General features: G+C 42.0%; 4 non-coding genes across 4 annotated transcripts; all 4 read right to left on the reverse strand.

Annotated features, from left to right (window-relative positions):
• Nucleotides 1–16,512: 16,512 nt before the first annotated feature.
• On the reverse strand, nucleotides 16,513–16,585 carry trnar-ccg (transfer RNA arginine (anticodon CCG)). Its single transcript has one exon. It is a non-coding gene; the product is annotated as a tRNA-Arg (tRNA).
• Nucleotides 16,586–17,992: 1,407 nt separating this feature from the next.
• trnar-ccg (transfer RNA arginine (anticodon CCG)) lies at nucleotides 17,993–18,065 on the reverse strand. The gene has a single exon. It is a non-coding gene; the product is annotated as a tRNA-Arg (tRNA).
• Nucleotides 18,066–19,473: 1,408 nt separating this feature from the next.
• trnar-ccg (transfer RNA arginine (anticodon CCG)) lies at nucleotides 19,474–19,546 on the reverse strand. Its single transcript has one exon. It is a non-coding gene; the product is annotated as a tRNA-Arg (tRNA).
• A 1,406-nt stretch (nucleotides 19,547–20,952) lies between these two features.
• trnar-ccg (transfer RNA arginine (anticodon CCG)) lies at nucleotides 20,953–21,025 on the reverse strand. The gene has a single exon. It is a non-coding gene; the product is annotated as a tRNA-Arg (tRNA).
• Between the last annotated feature and the right edge of the window lie 680 nt (nucleotides 21,026–21,705).

Raw genomic sequence — 21,705 nt, forward strand, 5'->3', positions numbered from 1 at the left:
GTTCACTGTTAGATAAAACATGCTAGCTACCAGTAATGAAAGAAATCTATAGCTGGGTTTAACACAACTAGCACGAGGCAGCAAGGCTAGCTAACAATAGTTTACCAATGTGCCCTGCCATATTACATCCAAGGCCATCCCAGGGTATGCTGCACAATCAATAGAAGCAAAGTAATTTATCGAGTTGTAGAGCACCATTAAGCACCTCTTAAATCATGGTAGATGTCTGTAAAACATTGTATAGGCAAATACTTATATTCTGTTGTCCTATGATCAGATTAAGTAAGAATACCACAAACTATAGTCTACTATAATTATATGCATCTTCAGAAAATAGACAAAACTCAAAAGGTTGTACATTTATTAAATGCCTGTTAACATGGTGAAAAATGTAGAACATATCAAAACCATGAAAGTAGAGCATTTGATCACATTGACGGGATGCATGCACAATAGGACAATGGTCCAAAAAAGACATCTATCAGGTTTACGAGGGCAGCAACTGAAAATGTTTCATAGGATAAAGTGTGGGTCTTTATTTGTAATGTTTCATAGGACAGGATAAAGTGTGGGTCTTTATTTGTAATGTTTCATAGGACAGGATAAAGTGTGGGTCTTTATTTGTAATGTTTCATAGGACAGGATAAAGTGTGGGTCTTTATTTGTAATGTTTCATAGGACAGGATAAAGTGTGGGTCTTTATTTGTAATGTTTCATAGGACAGGATAAAGTGTGGGTCTTTATTTGTAATGTTTCATAGGACAGGATAAAGTGTGGGTCTTTATTTGTAATGTTTCATAGGACAGGATAAAGTGTGGGTCTTTATTTGTAATGTTTCATAGGACAGGATAAAGTGTGGGTCTTTATTTGTAATGTTTCATAGGACAGGATAAAGTGTGGGTCTTTATTTGTAATGTTTCATAGGACAGGATAAAGTGTGGGTCTTTATTTGTAATGTTTCATAGGACAGGATAAAGTGTGGGTCTTTATTTGTGATGTTTCATAGGACAGGATAAAGTGTGGGTCTTTATTCTGATGTTTCATAGGACAGGATAAAGTGTGGGTCTTTATTCTATAATATGTTCTCCGTTATTGTGGGTGTTGCTAATCAGGCAAAATTTGTTAAGGTGGTGTCTCACAGAGAGGAGTGTCAGTTTTGATTGAAGAGGAGTGTGACGTAGACCTTACACACTTTTGTAATTACCCAGGAGGAAGATGTGGCTGAGAAACATCAGGCGTAGGGACATCAGTCTGCAAAAGTCCTTTGAGGACTTAAAGAAGGGCAGTTACGCTGTGTGCAAGGAGCACTTTGAAGAGTGTTTTATTCTGATTATTGACCACCTTTGTCAATTAAAATAGATTTCAGTCATGATACTTTTCTGGAAGACACTGTCCTCCGAGGCAGTACCTACCAGATTAAATTGCATGAATCCACCCCCTCAATCTGCAACAGATGCACGGCGTAGTAGAAAAATAAGTAAGCCAACCACAAAGTTTGTAGCAATTAAAGATGCATCATTATTGTTTTATATTAACAGGTTTAAAGTCTTGAATTGTTTATTTTTTAAGGAGAGGACAGGAAAGCAGATGTAGGAGTTTTGTTTTAGGTGGGAAAGACAGAGAGAACAAGAGAATGAAGGAGAGCGTAGACCCAGCTCCAGCAGAGGAAGCAGGAGATGCTGAATTTAGTTCAGGTGGTCTGCAGGAGGTGGGTCTGTCAGGAGGCTTCCTCACAAGCATACAGCAGGAGGCTCGGGTGACAGAAGGAGTCATCCTCAAGAGCATACAGGAAGCTCAGGTGTCATGCAGGAGGAGACCATCATCCTGTATAATAATAATACACCCACAGTCATTCATTGCACACACATTGAAACAAAAATATCACAAAGTTAATCTCATACAGATGTTACTTTAATAAGATATTACAGCTCCTGGAAAAAAAAGCTGTCAAAATAAAAACAGGAAAATGCAAAGTAGGCATGCCGCAAGACTAAAAGCCACCAAAACCAAGTACATCGTCGCCTTATTGCAATGGAGGACATCATTGACCAAAATCTTAGCAGTCTCTGGGCAAATACTTGCATTGTGTAAGGACTAAGAGTCCTCTTACTTAGATCTAGTGCCTTTGATTGCATCCAGGAAGACCATGTCGAGCATGCCTACCCCCTCATAGAAAAAAATGATAAAGAAATGCACCATGTATTGAATGCGAGCACAGCTTAGAAAAATAAATGGATGAAGTTAACGAACCAAAAACCAAAGCACAGCGAAAACTGAAGTGTTTCAACGGATAGTACTTTTCTTTTGTTGCTTGGACCCCCCCCCCCTTCTCACTATCCTGGTGAAGAAAAGAAAAACATACAGAGAAAACGGGAGTCATCCATTCCTTTTATCCCAGGTATCATCAACTAGGTTCAGCAGCGTGCCAATTTTTTATTGAGGGGTGTCTCAACTACCACATCTATCTTCTGTGATTTCCACTCCATAAGTGAAGTGCAGTTGATCACCATGGCTATAAACGCAATAAATCCAACCTTACTAAAACTCATCCTCCCTGGCTCTCTCTCTTCAGGCTTACTCACTGGGGCATTCCCAGTCGACTTACTTACCCTTGGGCTATACTCTACTCTCTTCACTGCCTCAGCATAGGAAACTTTCTGCCCCACTTGAACTCTGGCAATCTCAATCTGTCTCCCTCTAACAGGTCACTTTGGATCCCCAGCTGCATGGGCTTCCCCACAGTTGACACACAGTGCTTTCTCTATACCAGCTGTACACTCCCTCTGACTATGCCCTCCTGCACATGGGATTCTCCCTTCTACACACTAAAGCAATGTGTCCGAATCTTTGGAACCTAAAGCACCGAAGCGGGTTTGGAACACATACCCTCACAGGATAGCAAATATAACCTAACCTAATCAGGTAGAAACTCTTTGTCAAAGCTCAAGACAGACAGGGTATTCTCAGCCTCGCCATTGCCACTGGGTCTACATTTCACCAAACGGCGGGTGACACAAACACTAGGAATATTCCTTTTCATTTGATCCACCTCTACACTCAAAGCTACTTCCTCACTGATCACCCCTTTTAGTGGCACCTTCCTCCGTAGAGAAAAGCACACCACAGGTTGAGACACGAGCCACGTGACTCGAAGCACCCGCTTCCTCTGGAAGAGGCATACACAAAAAAATCGAAACAATTCCACTTCTCAAAACTTGCATAGATTTAGCCCATCCCAGTTTGTTCTTTACCCAGCCTGACACAATGTATGGGTCAGTCAAAATGCAGGAATCCACGTTTTCCAAAATGTTCACTCTTACCAGTCCAAAATCATCTCTGGTAGAATTCTCAGGGCAAACACTGGAAGTCTCCTCTACACCCGTTGCCACAGGTAGGGCCCTCTTCATCGTGGACTGGCTCAACCTCCGAGCGCTCACCTCACCTCTGACGTCTGACTCCATTTCAAGATCATCAAGGTTCTCAAGAGAGTATGAAGACCTATAAGTCATATTACTGGTTTGTAAATGAAGAGACGATTAGTTACAGTGCATTCAGAAAGTATTCAGAACCCTCAACTTTTTCCACATTTTCTTACGTTACAGCCTTATTCTAAAATGGATGAAATCTATTTTCTTCTCATCAATCTACACACAATACCCCATAATGACAAAGGGAAAACATGTTTATAAGAATGTTTTACAAATATATTAAAACTAAAAAACAGAAATACCTTATTTACATATGTTTTCAGACCCTTTGCTATGAGACTTGAAAGTGAGCTCAGGTGCATCCTGTTTCCATTGATCATCCTTCTACAACTTGATTAGAGTCCACCGGTGGTAAATTCAGTTGATAGGACATGATTTGGAAAGGCACACACCCACAGGTCCCACAGTTGACAGTGCATGTCAGAGAAAAAACGAAGCTACAAAAAACCAAGCCACAGAAATCTGCTTGACTAATTTCTGCTCCCGTAAAAGCCTGGGTTTTCTGCACGTGAACACAAGAAGCTTATTATCTCAAATTAATTCATTGAAAGTGGGGGTTCACAACTCCAATACAGATGTGTTGGTCATTACTGAGACGTTAAGAATGAGTGTTTTGAACACTGATGTTAACCTTCCTGGTTATAACTGTTTTCGGCAACTCAGATCTTCCAAAGGTGGCAATCTTTACCAAGTAACACCTTCAGTGCTCGGTTGTCTCTACCAAGTCTGTCCCAAAACTATTTTATTTGCTGGTTTTACACATTAAACTTTCAAATAACTCTTTGTTGAATGTTGATGGGTGTTATCAGCCACCATCAGCACCGCCAAACCCACTGGCTACAGGTTATCTACAAGTCTCTGCTAGGTAAAGCCCCGCCTTATCACAGCTCACTGGTCACCATAGCAGCACCCACTCGTAGCACGCGCTCCAGCAGGTATACAGTGTGGCAAAAAAGTATTTAGTCAGCCACCAATTGTGCAAGTTCTCCTACTTAAAAGATGAGAGAGGCCTGTAATTTTCATCATAGGTACACTTCAACTATGACAGACAAAATGAGACGAGTTTTAATGAATTTATTTGCAAATAAGGCTGGAAAATAAGTATTTGGTCAATAACAAAAGCTTATCTCAATACTTTGTTATATACCCTTTGTTGGCAATGACAGAGGTGAAATGTTTTCTGTAAGTCTTCACAAGGTTTTCACACACTGTTGCTGGTATTTTGGCCCATTCCTCCATGCAGATCTCCTCTAGAGCAGTGATGTTTTGGGGGTGTTGCTGGGCAACACGGACTTTCAACTCCCTCCAAAGATTTTCTATGGGGTTGAGATCTGGAGACTGGCTAGGCCACTCCAGGACCTTGAAATGCTTCTTACGAAGCCACTCCTTCGTTGCCCTGGCGGTGTGTTTGGGATCATTTTCATGCTGAAAGACCTAGCCACGTTTTATCTTCAATGCCCTTGCTGATGGAAGGAGGTTTTCACTCAAAATCTCACGATACATGGCCCCATTCATTCTTTCATTTACACGGATCAGTCGTCCTGGTCCCTTTGCAGAAAAACAGCCCCAAAGCATGATGTTTCCACCCCCATGCTTCACAGTAGTTATGGTGTTCTTTGGATGCAACTCAGCATTCTTTGTCCTGCAAACACGACGAGTTGAGTTATATTTTGGTTTCATCTGACCATATGACATTCTCCCAATCTTCTTCTGGATCATCCAAATGCTCTCTAGCAAACTTCAGACGGGCCTGGACATGTACTGGCTTAAGCAGGGGGACACGTCTGGCACTGCAGGATTTGAGTCCCTGGCGGCATAGTGTGTTACTGATGGTAGGCTTTGGTCCCAGCTCTCTGCAGGTCATTCACTAGGTCCCCCTGTGTGGTTCTGGGATTTTTGCTCACCGTTCTTGTGATCATTTTGACCCGACGGGGTGAGATCTTGCATGGATCCCCATATCGAGGGAGATTATCAGTGGTCTTGTAAGTCTTCCATTTCCTAATAATTGCTCCCACAGTTGATTTCTTCAAACCAAGCTGCTTACCTATTGCAGATTTAGTCATCCCAGCCTGGTGCAGGTCTACAATTTTGTTTCTGGTGTCCTTTGACAGCTCTTTGGTCTTGGCCATAGTGGAGTTTGGAGTGTGACTGTTTGAGGTTGTGGACAGGTGTGTTTTATACTGATAACAAGTTCAAACAGGTTCCATTAATACAGGTAACGAGTGGAGGACAGAGGAGCCTCTTAAAGAAGAAGGTACAGGTCTGTGAGAGCCAGAAATCTGGCTTGTTTGTAGGTGACCAAATACTTATTTTCCACCATAATTTGCAAATAAATTCTTTAAAAAACATAGTTTAAGTGTACCTATGATGAAAATTACAGGCCTCTCTCATCTTTTTAAGTGGGAGAACTTGCACAATTGGTGGCTGACTAAATACTTTTTTGCCCCACTGTATCTCACTGGTCAACCCCAAAGCTCAATTCCTCCTTTGGTCGCCTTTCCTTCCAGTTCTCTAATGCCAATGACTGGAACGAACTGCAAAAAATCCCTCAAGCTGGAGACTCATATCTCCCTGACTATCTTTAAGCACCAGCTGTCAGAGCAGCTCACAGATCACTGCACCTGTACATAGCCCATCTGTAAACAGCCCATCCATCTATCTCATCCCCATACTGTTTTTATTTATTTATCTTGCTCCTTTGCACTCCAGTATCTCTACTTGCACGTTCATCTTCAGCACATCTACCATTCCAGTGTTTAATTGCTATACTGTAATTACTTCGCCACTATGGCGTATTTATTGCCTTAATTTTTTTTTCACCTTTATTTAACCAGGTAGGCTAGTTGAGAACAAGTTCTCATTTACAACTGCGACCTGGCCAAGATAAAGCATAGCAGTGTGAACAGACAACACAGAGTTACACATGGAGTAAACAAATAACAAGTCAATAACACAGTAGAAAAAAAAGAGAGTCTATATACATTGTGTGCAAAAGGCATGAGAAGGTAGGCGAGTAATTATAATTTTGCAGATTAACACTGGAGTGATAAATGATCAGATGGTCATGTACAGGTAGAGATACTGGAGTGCAAAAGAGCAGAAAGGTAAATAAATAAACAGTATGGGGATGAGGTAGCTAAATTGGGTGGGCTATTTACCAATAGACTATCTACACCTGCAGCGATCGGTTAGCTGCTCAGATAGCAGATGTTTGAAGTTGGTGAGGGAGATAAAAGTCTCCAACTTCAGCGATTTTTGCAATTCGTTCCAGTCACAGGCAGCAGAGAACTGGAACGAAAGGCGGCCAAATGAGGTGTTGGCTTTAGGGATGATGGGTGAGATACACCTGCTGGAGCGCGTGCTACGGGTGGGTGTTGCCATCGTGACCAGTGAACTGAGATAAGGTGGAGCGTTACCTAGCATGGACTTGTAGATGACCTGGAGCCAGTGGGTCTGGCGACGAATATGTAGCGAGGACCAGCCGACTAGAGCATACAGGTCGCAGTGGTGGGTGGTATAAGGTGCTTTAGTACCAAAACGGATGGCACTGTGATAAACTGCATCCAGTTTGCTGAGTAGAGTATTGGAAGCTATTTTGTAGATGATTGAACCCTGTGGCACCCCCATAGAGACTGCCAGAGGGCCGGACAACATGCCCTCCGATTTGACACACTGAACTCTGTCTGCAAAGTAGTTAGTGAACCAGGCAAGGCAGTCATTAGAAAAACCGAGGCTACTGAGTCTGCCGATAAGAATATGGTGATTCACAGAGTCGAAAGCCTTGGCCAGGTCGATGAAGACGGCTGCACAGTACTGTCTTTTATCGATGGCGGTTATGATATCGTTTAGTACCTTGAGCGTGGCTGAGGTGATTGCACAGCGGAGAAGGTACGGTGGGATTCGAGATGGTCAGTGACCTGTTTGTTGACTTGGCTTTCGAAGACCTTAGATAGGCAGGGCAGGATGGATATAGGTCTGTAACAGTTTGGGTCCAGGGTGTCTCCCCCTTTGAAGAGGGGGATGACTGCGGCAGCTTTCCAATTCTTGGGGATCTCAGACGATATGAAAGAGAGGTTGAACAGGCTGGTAATAGGGGTTGCGACAATGGCGGCGGATAGTTTCAGAAATAGAGGGTCCAGATTGTCAAGCCCAGCTGATTTGTACGGGTCCAGGTTTTGCAGCTGTTTCAGAGCTGCCATCTGCTATCTGGATTTGGGTAAAGGAAAACGTGGAGAGGCTTGGGCGAGTAGCTGCGGGGTGGGGGGGGGGGGGGGGGGGCGGAGCTGAGCTGTTGGCCGAGGTTGGAGTAGCTAGGAGGAAGGCATGGCCAGCCGTTGAGAAATGCTTGTGGAAGTTTTCGATATTCATGGATTTATCGGTGGTAACCGTGTTACCTAGCCTCAGTGCAGTGGGCAGCTGGGAGGAGGTGCTCTTGGTCTCCATGGACTTTACAGTGTCCCAGAACTTTTTGGAGTTAGAGCTACAGGATGCAAATTTCTGCCTGAAGAAGCTGGCCTTGGCTTTCTTGACTGACTGTGTGTATTGGTTCCTGACTTCCCTGAACAGTTGCATATCGCGGGGACTATTCGATGCTATTGCAGTCAGGATGTTTTTGTGCTGGTCGAGGGCAGTCAGGTCTGGAGTGAACCAAGGGCTATATCTGTTCTTAGTTCTGCATTTTTTGAACGGAGCATGCTAGTTGGGCGTGCGGGTGCAGGCAGCGAACGGTTGAAAAGCATGCAAAATGGTGAGGAAGTTACTTTTAAAGAATGACCAGGCATCCTCAACTGACTGGATGAGGTCAATATCCTTCCAGGATGCCAGGTCGATTAGAAAGGCCTGCTCGCAGAAGTGTTTTAGGGAGCGTTTGACAGTGATGAGGGGTGGTCGTTTGACTGCGGATCCTTAGCGGATACAGGCAATGAGGCAGTGATCGCTGAGATCCTGGTTGAAGACAGTGGAGGTGTATTTGGAGGGCCAGTTGGTCAGGATGACGTCTATGAGGGTGCCCTTGTTTACAGATTTAGGGTTGTACCTGGTGGGTTCCTTGATGATTTGTGTGAGATTGAGGGCATCTAGCTTAGATTGTAGGACTGCCGGGGTGTTAAACATATCCCAGTTTAGGTCACCTAACAGAACAAACTCTGAAGCTAGATGGGGGGCGATCAATTCACAAATGGTGTCCAGGGCACAGCTGGGAGCTGAGGGGGGTCGGTAGCAGGCGGCAACAGTGAGAGACTTATTTCTGGAGAGAGTCATTTTTTAAATTAGTGGTTCGAACTGTTTGGGTATGGACCTGGAAAGTATGACATTACTTTGCAGGCTATCTCTGCAGTAGACTGCAACTCCTCCCCCTTTGGCAGTTCAATCTTGACGGAAAATGTTATAGTTGGGTATGGAAATCTCAGAATTTTTGGTGGCCTTCCTAAGCCAGGATTCAGACACGGCAAGGACATCAGGGTTAGCAGAGTGTGCTAAAGCAGTGAGTAAAACAAACTTAGGGAGGAGGCTTCTGATGTTGACATGCATGAAACCAAGGCTTTTTCGATCACAGAAGTCAATGAATGAGGGTGCCTGGGGACATGCAGGGCCTGGGGTTACCTCCACGGAACAGAGGAGGAGTAGTATGAGGGTGCGGCTTAAGGCTATCAAAACTGGTCGCCTAGAGCGTTGGGGACAAAGAATTAAAGGAGCAGATTTCTGGGCATGGTAGAATATATTCAGGGCATAATGCGCATGGTGGGGTGTGGGTACAGCGGAGGTAAGCCCAGGCACTGGGTGATGATAAGAGAGGTTGTATCTCTGGACATGCTGGTTGTAATGGGTGAGGTCACTGCATGTGTGGGAGGTGGGACAAAGGAGGTATCAGAGGTATGAAGAGTGGAACTAGGGGCTCCATTGTAAACTAAAACAATGATAACTAACCTGAAGAACAGTATACAAGGCATAGTGACATTTGAGAGAGACATACAGCGAGGCATACAGTAATTGCAGGTGTTGATTGGGAGAGCTAGCTAAAACAGCAGGTGAGACAACAACAGCTAATCAGCTAGCACAACAACAGCAGGTAAAATGGCATTGACTAGGCAGAGAGGGTCGGATTAACTACATACAGAGCCTGAGTGCGGCTAGGGCCGACAGATAAAAACATAAACAAACAGAATGGAGTATCGTGATTAATGGACAGTCCAGCAGGCATCAGCTATGTAGCCAAGTGATCAGTGTCCAGCAGGCATCAGCTATGTAGCCAAGCTATCCGGAGTAGTCATCCGGGGTTGTGGTTAGCTAGTTGTGAAGATCCAGATGAAAATGTTCCGTTTGCGGTGGGAATCCGGGGATAAAAATAATAGGTCCGTTATGCTCTGGTTAGAGTCGCGTTGTTCGAACTGGCGAGAGCTTTCCGAGCTAAAGGTTAGCTGATGACCGCTAGCAATGGTTTGCTGACTGATAGCTGGTAGTTAGCTGGCTAGCTTCAGTTGAGGGGTTCCAGATCCAAAGTAAATATAAATACTTTAGAAGAAGAAAAAAAGCAGATCCATGCTCCATTGGGTGAGGCGGGTTGCAGGAGAGTATTTAGATGTTGAGGTTTAGCAAAATATTTTAAAAGATATGTAAAGAAAAATATGTAATAACGATATATACAAGGGACACGACAGGACAAGACGTCTGACTGCTACGCCATCTTGAATAGTTTAATAAATATGCGTCCATAAAGAAAATGAGAAAATGATAATTAAAAACAGTTACTCCACCTCAAGATTTACATTTGGCAAATCGCTCGGCACACGTATATTCAAGCTGACTGGCTCTCGTTCAGGTAAAATGAGAAATAAGTGCACTCAGGCTATCTGGAAGGCCAAAGTTAGATACTTTAAGGAGCAGTTCTCTCTCTGTGGGTCTAACCCCTAGAAGTTCTGGAAACCGGTTCAAGACCTGGAGAATAAACCTTCTTCCTCACAGCTGCCCATGTCCCTTAATGTTGATGATGTCGTTGTTATTGACAAGGAGCACATGGCTGAGCTTTTTATACACCACTTTATTATGTCAGTATTCCTATTTGACCAACATTTCCAAATCTTCCACCCCTTCTAATGTGACTATCCCCGATGCTCCTCCCTCTTTTCCCCCTGCCCCGCTACAAAGTTTCTCCCTGAAGGCGATCACTGAGTCCGAGGTGCTAAAGGAGCTCCTTAAACTTCACCCCCCAAAAACATCTGGTTCAGATGGTTTAGAACCTTTCTTCTTTAAGGTTGCTGCCCCATATCATCGCCAAGCCTATCTCTGAACTTTTTAAAACTTGTCTCTCCTCACTGGGGAGGTTCCCATTGCTTGGAAGAAAGCCACGGTGCATCCTTTATTTAAAGGGTGAGATCACGCTGATCCTGACTGTTATAGGCCAATTTCTATTTTGATAAACAGGGTTGGAAAAACTTGTCAATAATCAACTGACTGGCTTTCTTCATGTCTACAGTATTCTCTTTGGTATGCAATCTGGTTTCCACTCAGGTTATGGATGTGCCACTGCAACCTTAAAGGTCTTAAATTATGTCACCATTGCCCTTGATTCTAAGCAATGTTGTTCTGCTATTTTTATTTACTTGGCCAAAGCTTTTGATACGGAAGACCATTCCATTCTTGTGGGCCGGCTAAAGAGTATTGGTGTCTCTGAGGGGTCTTTGGCCTGGTTTGCTAACTACCTCTCTCAAAGAGGGCTGCGTATAAAGTCATAACATCTGCTGTCTCGGCTACTGCCTGTCACCAGGGGAGTACCCCAAGGCTTGATCCTAGGCCCCACACTCTTCTCAATTTACATCACCAACATAGCTCAAGTAGTAGGAAGTTCTCTCATCCATTTATATGCAGATGATATAGTCTTATACTCAGCTGGCCCCTCCCCTGATTTTGTGTTAAATGCTCTACAACAAAGCTTTCTTAGTGTCCAACAAGCTTTTTCTCCCTTTAACCTTGTCTGAACACCTCCAAAACAATGGTCATGTGGTTTGGTAAGAAGAATGCCCCTCTTCCCACTGGTGTGATTACTACCTTTACTACCTCTGAGTGTTTAGAGGTATTACAGACTCAGACAGGGAGAGGTTGAAAATGTCAGTGAAGACACTTGCCAGATGGTCAGCACGTGCTCGCAGTACACGTACTTGTAATCCGTCTATCCCTGCAGCCTTGTGAATGTTGACCTGTTTAAAGGTCTTACTCACATCGGCTGCGGAGAGCGTGATCACACAGTCTTCCGGAACAGCTGGTGCTCTCATGCATGTTTCAGTGTTATTTGCCTTGAAGAGAGCATACAATGCCATCGGAGGAATTTCAGATCATATTCCAGTCTGTGCAAGCAAAACAGTCCTAATGGCTAAGCATCTACTTCATCTGACCACTTTTTTATTGATCTAGTCACTGGTGCTTCCTGCTTAAATGTTTTGCTTGTGAGTAGGAATCAGGAGGATAGAATTATGGTCAGATTTGCCAAATGGAGGGCGAGAGAGAGAGCTTTGTATGCATCTGTGTGTGGGGTATACAGTAGGTGGTCCAGAATTATTTTTCCCTCTGGTTGCACGTTCAACATGCTGATAGATATTTGGTAAAACCGATTTAAGTTTCCTTGCATTAAAGTCCCCGGCTACTAGGAGCGCCGCCTCTAGGTAAGCATTTTCTTGTTTGCTTATGACGGAATACATCTCATTCAATGCTGTCGTAGTGCCAGCCTCTGCCTGTGGTGGTATGTATAAACAGCTACAAAGAATACAGTTGAAAACTCTCTCGATAGGTAGTGTTGTCTACAGCTTATCATGAGATATTCTACCTCAGGCAAACAGTAGCTCGAGACTCTCTTAGATATCGGGCACCAGCTGTTGTTTCCAAAAATACATAGTCCGCCGCCCCTTGTCTTACGAGACTACGCTGTTCTATCCTGCCGGTACATTGTATAACCAGCCAGTTGTATGTTGATATTGTCGTCATTCAGCCATGACTCCGTGAAGCATAAGAGGTGACAGTTTTTAATGTCTCATTGGTAGTTTAACCCTCCGCGTAACTTGTCAATTTTATTCCCCAAGGATTGCACATTTGCTAGCAGAATGGAGGGAAGTGGGGACTTATATACGAATTCTCAGTTCACTGCAGCTTACGACTGGAACGAGCTGCAAAAAACACTCAAACTGGGCTGCTTTATCTCCATCTCTTCACTCAAAAATGGACACTCTTCCTGACAGTTGTGGCTGCCTCATGTGATGTATTGTTGTCTCTACCTTCTTGCCCTTTGTGCTGTTGTCTGTGCCCAATAATGTTTGTACCATGTTTTGTGCTGCGACCATGTTGTGCTGCTGCCATGCTGTGTTGCTACCATGCTGTGCTTCCATGTGTTTCTGCCATGCTATGTTATCGTTTTAGGTCTCTCTTGTCGTGATGTGTGTTTTGTCCTACATTTTTATTTAATTTTTTATCCCAGCCCCTGTCCCCGCAGGAGGCCTTTTGCCTTTTGGTACAGTAGACCATCATTATGAATAAGAATTTGTTCTTAACTGACTTTCCTACTCAAATAAAGGTTAAATAAAAAATAAAAAGTCTGCCCAATTCTTTAGCATCTCCACATGAAGGCAGTGTTTACCAATAGTGTACGTGTTTTAGTAGCAGTATGTTTATGTTGTGTTGTTCCACACTTGTCACTGAAGAGTCAAAGTAGGCTTTGCCTCCGAGTAAAGGTTGCAAGGGGGAAAAGAACACTGCAACAGCAACCAAGGTGGCTTCAATGAAACTAAAGCATCATGCTGAAGGAGACAAGGGACTGCCACAGGTACTACAAGGCACATATGAAGAGAGAGCTGGAGAAAGTGGTTGTGTCCCTAATGGAACTGTATTACCTATCTTGTGACTCTCAAACCCAGGTCCGGGAGCGTAATCATCGCCTGGCACTAATTAGCATAACGCAAGGGACATAAATCTTCCTAGAAAATCTTCCTATTCATAAAAATCACAAGTGAAATATATTGGAACACAGCTTAGCCTTTTGTTAATCACCCTGTCATCTCAGATTTTCTAAATATGCTTTACAGCCAAAGCTAGACAAGCATTTGTGTAAGTTTATCATAGACTAGCAGCAGGCAACCTTGTCACGAAAATCAGAAAAGCAATCAAATTAAATCGCCAAAACATCCTTACCACTGCTACACCTGGCTATCAGCGGAGCCTTGTCTGGCAGCGAAACAGTTCATTCAGCCTCGTTACAAAAATGTAATTTCAGAATGAGGGGGTTGGGGACAGGACATGTACTCCCCTGATTTAAAGAATCATGTTTGGGGCAAACATACTTGAAAAGTTTTGACGCATGCCAGCAAAGCCATTACACAAGACAATACAACATTGAAGAATACATTCATTGCACTATAACGGTGACAAACGGTACCCACAAACAGTTAGGACCTTATATAAAGCTTTCCCAACAGCAGAGCTTTCTTTTCAGCACCAAAACATCCTTACCACTGCTACACCTGGCTATCAGCGGAGCCTTGTCTGGCAGCGAAACAGTTCATTCAGCCTCGTTTACTGCCTTTAAAAAAAACATACTGTAGCTGATATGGCTGACTTGCTTAAACAAATGTGGTTCCTACTGACAATTGAGATGTACAATCTATGCTGGGGACAATAAAAGTATAAAGCAGGGGTGCAACTTTGGTTTTCGAAATGGGGGGGACATAACTATTTTTTTTTTTCTTCACCAGTAGGATAAACACTCCAAACAGCCTATCCGACTGGTCCTAAAGCATACCGTAGCCTCGTTTTGTATCACATTCCAATGATAAAACTAGGGGGGACAAAAATGTAATTTCAGAATGAGGGGGTTGGGGACAGGACATGTACTCCCCTGATTTAAAGAATCACTGTCTTTTTGGGGGTTTTGCATTTTATTATATTTTATATACAAGTCTACATCTTATTCATTTTGTTTTCCAGACAGAGTGGACCTATTTCAACGTCTTCCTTCCCAAAGAGGGCAAAGACTCCAGCCTGCCCATGTTCTTCTGTTCCAAGTGGAGTGTGGGAAAAGTAGTGGATTACGCTGCCTCACTGGCCAGCCTCAAGAACAACAACAATATACTAACAGCTAATCTAAAAGAAAACAACCACTAGCAGCAGGCTCCAAGTAGACAAACCTATTCTACTGTTATCATCATACAAATACGAATCAACATTCAAATCAACATTTATTATAACATGTAGTTTCACAATCATGTTTGTCACAATACATTTCACAAAAAAAAAATCCTGACTCACTAGATCTATTGGAGTCATTTGAATACTATGAAGATGTTTTTATTTATGATTAATAAAGCTGTAGATTGTTTGGTGAAGTCATGACCTGGAAGAGGGGTTCCAATTGTCACTTTTCTAGCACTCCTACTATTGAGTAACGCTTCATTTATTTGGAATTCACTATTTGAATCAGGGAATTGGGAATTTAGTACAGATATTGATTAAAGCTAAACCTTTCATTCAGGTTGATCTTAGCAAGAACCAAGTCATATCTGGCCATTAATTTAATGCACAGCAGCTTTCAACAGGTGGGACTTGAACCCACAATCCCCAGCTCCGGAGGCTGATGCCTTATCCATTAGGCCACTGGATCTCTTATTCCCAATGGAAAATTACATACTTGAAAAGTTTTGACGCATGCCAGCAAAGCCATTACACAAGACAATACAACATTGAAGAATACATTCATTGCACTATAACGGTGACAAACGGTACCCACAAACAGTTAGGCCCTATATAAAGCTTTCCCAACAGCAGAGCTTTCTTTTCAGCACCAAAACATCCTTACCACTGCTACACCTGGCTATCAGCGGAGCCTTGTCTGGCAGCGAAACAGTTCATTCAGCCTCGTTTACTGCCTTTAAAAAAAAACATACTGTAGCTGATATGGCTGACTTGCTTAAACAAATGTGGTTCCTACTAACAATTGAGATGTACAATCTATGCTGGGGACAATAAAAGTCCACTTTAAAATGTGCAGTTTTTTCACAAAACACAAAGCCACAGATGTCTCAAGTTTTGAAATGAAAAATGAGTTGAAAATATATTATATACAGTATAAAGCAGGGGTGCAACTTTGGTTTTCGAAATGGGGGGGACATAACTATTTTTTTTTTTTTCACCAGTAGGATAAACACTCCAAACAGCCTATCCGACTGCTTGGAGGTGTCCGCATGGTCCTAAAGCATACCGTAGCCTCGTTTTGTATCACATTCCAATGATAAAACTAGGGGGAACAAAAATGTAATTTCAGAATGAGGGGGTTGGGGAAAGGACATGTACTCCCCTGATTTAAAGAATCACTGTCTTTTTGGGGGTTTTGCATTTTATTATATTTTATATACAAGTCTACATCTTATTCATTTTGTTTTCCAGACAGAGTGGACCTATTTCAACGTCTTCCTTCCCAAAGAGGGCAAAGACTCCAGCCTGCCCATGTTCTTCTGTTCCAAGTGGAGTGTGGGAAAAGTAGTGGACTACGCTGCCTCACTGGCCAGCCTCAAGAACAACAACAATATACTAACAGCTAATCTAAAAGAAAACAACCACTAGCAGCAGGCTCCAAGTAGACAAACCTATTCTACTGTTATGATCATACAAATACGAATCAACATTCAAATCAACATTTATTATAACATGTAGTTTCACAATCATGTTTGTCACAATACATTTCACAATTAAACAAATCCTGACTCACTAGATCTATTGGAGTCATTTGAATACTATGAAGATGTTTTTATTTATGATTAATAAAGCTGTAGATTGTTTGGTGAAGTCATGACCTGGAAGAGGGGTTCCAATTGTCACTTTTCTAGCACTCCTACTATTGAGTAACGCTTCATTTATTTGGAATTCACTATTTGAATCAGGGAATTGGGAATGTAGTACAGATATTGATTAAAGCTAAACCTTTCATGCAAGTGGATCTTAGCAAGAACCAAGTCATGTCTGGCCATTAATTTAATGCACAGCTGCTTTCAACAGACCCAGGTGGGACTTGAACCCACAATCCCCAGCTCCGGAGGCTGATGCCTTATCCATTAGGCCACTGGATCTCTTATTCCCAATGGAAAATTACATCTCGGTGGGGCAAACATACTTGAAAAGTTTTGACGCATGCCAGCAAAGCCATTACACAAGACAATACAACATTGAAGAATACATTCATTGCACTATAACGGTGACAAACGGTACCCACAAACAGTTAGGCCCTATATAAAGCTTTCCCAACAGCAGAGCTTTCTTTTCAGCACCAAAACATCCTTACCACTGCTACACCTGGCTATCAGCGGAGCCTTGTCTGGCAGCGAAACAGTTCATTCAGCCTCGTTTACTGCCTTTAAAAAAAAAATACTGTAGCTGATATGGCTGACTTGCTTAAACAAATGTGGTTCCTACTAACAATTGAGATGTACAATCTATGCTGGGGACAATAAAAGTCCACTTTAAAATGTGCAGTTTTTTCACAAAACACAAAGCCACAGATGTCTCAAGTTTTGAAATGAAAAATGAGTTGAAAATACATTATATACAGTATAAAGCAGGGGTGCAACTTTGGTTTTCGAAATGGGGGGGACATAACTATTATTATATTTTCTTCACCAGTAGGATAAACACTCCAAACAGCCTATCCGACTGCTTGGAGGTGTCCGCATGGTCCTAAAGCATACCGTAGCCTCGTTTTGTATCACATTCCAATGATAAAACTAGGGGGAACAAAAATGTAATTTCAGAATGAGGGGGTTGGGGACAGGACATGTACTCCCCTGATTTAAAGAATCACTGTCTTTTTGGGGGTTTTGCATTTTATTATATTTTATATACAAGTCTATATCTTATTCATTTTGTTTTCCAGACAGAGTGGACCTATTTCAACGTCTTCCTTCCCAAAGAGGGCAAAGACTCCAGCCTGCCCATGTTCTTCTGTTCCAAGTGGAGTGTGGGAAAAGTAGTGGACTACGCTGCCTCACTGGCCAGCCTCAAGAACAACAACAATATACTAACAGCTAATCTAAAAGAAAACAACCACTAGCAGCAGGCTCCAAGTAGACAAACCTATTCTACTGTTATGATCATACAAATACGAATCAACATTCAAATCAACATTTATTATAACATGTAGTTTCACAATCATGTTTGTCACAATACATTTCACAATTAAACAAATCCTGACTCACTAGATCTATTGGAGTCATTTGAATACTATGAAGATGTTTTTATTTATGATTAATAAAGCTGTAGATTGTTTGGTGAAGTCATGACCTGGAAGAGGGGTTCCAATTGTCACTTTTCTAGCACTCCTACTATTGAGTAACGCTTCATTTATTTGGAATTCACTATTTGAATCAGGGAATTGGGAATGTAGTACAGATATTGATTAAAGCTAAACCTTTCATGCAAGTGGATCTTAGCAAGAACCAAGTCATGTCTGGCCATTAATTTAATGCACAGCTGCTTTCAACAGACCCAGGTGGGACTTGAACCCACAATCCCCAGCTCCGGAGGCTGATGCCTTATCCATTAGGCCACTGGATCTCTTATTCCCAATGGAAAATTACATCTCGGTGGGGCAAACATACTTGAAAAGTTTTGACGCATGCCAGCAAAGCCATTACACAAGACAATACAACATTGAAGAATACATTCATTGCACTATAACGGTGACAAACGGTACCCACAAACAGTTAGGCCCTATATAAAGCTTTCCCAACAGCAGAGCTTTCTTTTCAGCACCAAAACATCCTTACCACTGCTACACCTGGCTATCAGCGGAGCCTTGTCTGGCAGCGAAACAGTTCATTCAGCCTCGTTTACTGCCTTTAAAAAAAAAAATACTGTAGCTGATATGGCTGACTTGCTTAAACAAATGTGGTTCCTACTAACAATTGAGATGTACAATCTATGCTGGGGACAATAAAAGTCCACTTTAAAATGTGCAGTTTTTTCACAAAACACAAAGCCACAGATGTCTCAAGTTTTGAAATGAAAAATGAGTTGAAAATACATTATATACAGTATAAAGCAGGGGTGCAACTTTGGTTTTCGAAATGGGGGGGACATAACTATTATTATTTTTTCTTCACCAGTAGGATAAACACTCCAAACAGCCTATCCGACTGCTTGGAGGTGTCCGCATGGTCCTAAAGCATACCGTAGCCTCGTTTTGTATCACATTCCAATGATAAAACTAGGGGGAACAAAAATGTAATTTCAGAATGAGGGGGTTGGGGACAGGACATGTACTCCCCTGATTTAAAGAATCACTGTCTTTTTGGGGGTTTTGCATTTTATTATATTTTATATACAAGTCTATATCTTATTCATTTTGTTTTCCAGACAGAGTGGACCTATTTCAACGTCTTCCTTCCCAAAGAGGGCAAAGACTCCAGCCTGCCCATGTTCTTCTGTTCCAAGTGGAGTGTGGGAAAAGTAGTGGACTACGCTGCCTCACTGGCCAGCCTCAAGAACAACAACAATATACTAACAGCTAATCTAAAAGAAAACAACCACTAGCAGCAGGCTCCAAGTAGACAAACCTATTCTACTGTTATCATCATACAAATACGAATCAACATTCAAATCAACATTTATTATAACATGTAGTTTCACAATCATGTTTGTCACAATACATTTCACAAAAAAACAAATCCTGACTCACTAGATCTATTGGAGTCATTTGAATACTATGAAGATGTTTTTATTTATGATTAATAAAGCTGTAGATTGTTTGGTGAAGTCATGACCTGGAAGAGGGGTTCCAATTGTCACTTTTCTAGCACTCCTACTATTGAGTAACGCTTCATTTATTTGGAATTCACTATTTGAATGAGGGAATTGGGAATTTAGTACAGATATGGATTAAAGCTGAACCTTTCATGCAAGTGGATCTTAGCAAGAAACAAATCATGTCTGGCCATTAATTTAATGCATAGTTGTTTTCAACAGACCCAGGTGGGACTTGAACCCACAATCCCCAGCTCCGGAGGCTGATGCCTTATCCATTAGGCCACTGGATCTTTTATTTCCAATGGAAAATTACATCTCGGTGGGGCAAACATACTTGAAAAGTTTTGACGCATGCCAGCAAAGCCATTACACAAGACAATACAACATCGAAGAATACATTCATTGCACTATAACGGTGACAAACAGTACCCACAAACAGTTAGGCCCTTTATAAAGCTTTCCCAACAGCAGAGCTTTCTTTTCAGCACCAAAACATCCTTACGACTGCTACACCTGGCTATCAGCGGAGCCTTGTCTGGCAGCGAAACAGTTCATTCAGCCTCATTTACTGCCTTTTAAAAAAACATACTGTAGCTGATATGGCTGACTTGCTTAAACAAATGTGGTTCCTACTGACAATTGAGATGTACAATCTATGCTGGGGACAATAAAAAGGCCACTTTAAAATGTGCAGTTTTTTCACAAAACACAAAGCCACAGATGTCTCAAGTTTTGAAATGAAAAATGAGTTGAAAATACATTATATACAGTATAAAGCAGGGGTGCAACTTTGGTTTTCGAAATGGGGGGGACATAACTATTTTTTTTTTCTTCACCAGTAGGATAAACACTCCAAACAGCCTATCCGACTGCTTGGAGGTGTCCGCATGGTCCTAAAGCATCCCGTAGCCTCGTTTTGTATCACATTCCAATGATAAAACTAGGGGGGACAAAAATGTAATTTCAGGATGAGGGGGTTGGGGACAGGACATGTACTCCCCTGATTTAAAGAATCACTGTCTTTTTGGGGGTTTTGCATTTTATTATATTTTATATACAAGTCTACATCTTATTCATTTTGTTTTCCAGACAGAGTGGACCTATTTCAACGTCTTCCTTCCCAAAAAGGGCAAAGACTCCAGCCTGCCCATGTTCTTCTGTTCCAAGTGGAGTGTGGGAAAAGTAGTGGACTACGCTGCCTCACTGACCAGCCTCAAGAACAACAACAATATACTAACAGCTAATCTAAAAGAAAACAACCACTAGCAGCAGGCTCCAAGTAGACAAACCTATTCTACTGTTATCATCATACAAATACGAATCAACATTCAAATCAACATTTATTATAACATGTAGTTTCACAATCATGTTTGTCACAATACATTTCACAATTAAACAAATCCTGACTCACTAGATCTATTGGAGTCATTTGAATACTATGAAGATGTTTTTATTTATGATTAATAAAGCTGTAGATTGTTTGGTGAAGTCATGACCTGGAAGAGGGGTTCCAATTGTCACTTTTCTAGCACTCCTACTATTGAGTAACGCTTCATTTATTTGGAATTCACTATTTGAATCAGGGAATTGGGAATGTAGTACAGATATTGATTAAAGCTAAACCTTTCATGCAAGTGGATCTTAGCAAGAACCAAGTCATGTCTGGCCATTAATTTAATGCACAGCTGCTTTCAACAGACCCAGGTGGGACTTGAACCCACAATCCCCAGCTCCGGAGGCTGATGCCTTATCCATTAGGCCACTGGATCTCTTATTCCCAATGGAAAATTACATACTTGAAAAGTTTTGACGCATGCCAGCAAAGCCATTACACAAGACAATACAACATTGAAGAATACATTCATTGCACTATAACGGTGACAAACGGTACCCACAAACAGTTAGGCCCTATATAAAGCTTTCCCAACAGCAGAGCTTTCTTTTCAGCACCAAAACATCCTTACCACTGCTACACCTGGCTATCAGCGGAGCCTTGTCTGGCAGCGAAACAGTTCATTCAGCCTCGTTTACTGCCTTTAAAAAAAAACATACTGTAGCTGATATGGCTGACTTGCTTAAACAAATGTGGTTCCTACTAACAATTGAGATGTACAATCTATGCTGGGGACAATAAAAGTCCACTTTAAAATGTGCAGTTTTTTCACAAAACACAAAGCCACAGATGTCTCAAGTTTTGAAATGAAAAATGAGTTGAAAATATATTATATACAGTATAAAGCAGGGGTGCAACTTTGGTTTTCGAAATGGGGGGGACATAACTATTTTTTTTTTTTTCACCAGTAGGATAAACACTCCAAACAGCCTATCCGACTGCTTGGAGGTGTCCGCATGGTCCTAAAGCATACCGTAGCCTCGTTTTGTATCACATTCCAATGATAAAACTAGGGGGAACAAAAATGTAATTTCAGAATGAGGGGGTTGGGGAAAG

This window comes from Oncorhynchus kisutch, linkage group LG18 (genome assembly GCF_002021735.2).
Source record: "Oncorhynchus kisutch isolate 150728-3 linkage group LG18, Okis_V2, whole genome shotgun sequence".
In the NCBI taxonomy this organism is placed as follows: Eukaryota; Metazoa; Chordata; class Actinopteri; order Salmoniformes; family Salmonidae; genus Oncorhynchus; species Oncorhynchus kisutch.